This window comes from Cystoisospora suis (assembly GCF_002600585.1).
Source record: "Cystoisospora suis strain Wien I chromosome Unknown contig_2179, whole genome shotgun sequence".
Classification (NCBI taxonomy): Eukaryota; Apicomplexa; class Conoidasida; order Eucoccidiorida; family Sarcocystidae; genus Cystoisospora; species Cystoisospora suis.
The window spans coordinates 1-1,589 of record NW_027154978.1 but is presented as its reverse complement, the minus strand read 5'-3'; positions in this window follow the sequence as shown (position 1 = coordinate 1,589).

Sequence of the window (1,589 nt, the reverse complement as noted above, 5' to 3'; positions counted from 1 at the left end):
CCTCAGTGGCGGCTTAGGTCAGAAGAAAGAAGGCAGAGAGGACAATCGTTCCTGAACTCCGAGGGGACAGATGAAGAAGTAGAAGTTTCAATCTTGAGTGTCACCGTTGCTTTCAGATCTTGAACCCTTGCGATGAATTTCCAGTCGTCCTTTTTCATGTGCCATCATTTTTGTGCTCTTTTAGGTATGTCGCAGTGAGTTACGTCAGTGTTTGAGAATTGTCAGGGATCTCGGCTTTCGGTGTAGCCTTAGTGGCATTCTGTGAAGCTCTTGACGCCTCGGAATGTGCCATCTGTTATTGCTTCCTCGCCTTGACCTGCACTAGCGACGTGCGTGGTGTGATTGGGCGGTGCCAGCAGCACGCGCAGTGTGTTGTCTGCGTGGAAATTGACAGTACTTAGGATGTACTGTTGGTGCGAGTTTCTGGTTCGTGACAACGACAGCACTTGAGATGTGCTGCTAGTGTCGGAAATCGTTTTGTGCGACGACAGCGCTAAGGGACGTGCTGTCACACCGTGTCGCGACAAGAATGTGTAACATCGTGAGACACGCTGATCGTTGTTGACCGAATTCGTGTTGCAGGTTGCGTCGAATCCTGCGTGAATTCGTGAGAGTCACGAGCAATACCGTGATGTGAGTGGACGATACAGAACTCGACTTTTTTCTTTTCTTCGACTGTTTGAATTCTCCGTGTGGCTGTGACGTCCTTGCATGTGAGAGCCCTGAACAAACGGAGGATTTCTTCGCTGACTACACGAGAAAGGTGTTCTCGTGGAATAGCGTACTGATCGAAGTCCGTAGGCTGTACTTGTAGGATCTACTCGGAGGTATAGATAGCTGTACACATATATATAAGTATGCTACTTTATATGAATAGCTCTCTCTATAGACGTCACATATGTCTCCTCATTCTTTCTGTATGTGAAAACTGAACTTCGTCCGAGACTCCTCAAGGTGGAGTCACATTGCGGCAGGTGTCGGTGTCGCTGGCTTACACTATTTTTTCAGTGACGCAAATAGAATTACACGCTTCCCACGAGTGGAGAACTACTTCGTTTTCAGCGCAGCTTTGGTGTTCTATTGTGAGAAGCAGGACTCCTCCAGGCCTGGGTCACGTTAGAGAAGGCTCGTGGTACTTCCGGACGTACGACAAGCCGTCGTACCCGTCCCTGAGCAGCCTCTTGGTTGCGCTGGGGTGCTGAACGTGGCTGCGGCACTTTGAGACGTGCTGCCTGCGTTGGGTTGCTGAGTGTTGTTTGGCGGAAGCTTCCAGCTCTGTGGACTTCATGTCAGTCCTTGCGTCAGTTCATTTGGTCGAATGTGGAGGCGGCTGTGAAACAGTGTTGTGGCGCGCACACGGACACAAAAACGGGGGCTGTACGGAAACTTGCTCACTCTTCGTAGACGGTCAGCAAGCCTTTACTGTCACTGGGCGCCCGCAGGCCAGTGTAGAGAGCTGGAGTGCGTATCCTGCGCACCATAAAATCAGAGTGTTTGTGATCTGCTTGTGATACCGTCTCTGTTCCGGCCATAGTCGGTTTCGCCCCGGGAGTAACAGTGTGTATTGCCTGTAGATCATCTCGATTCTA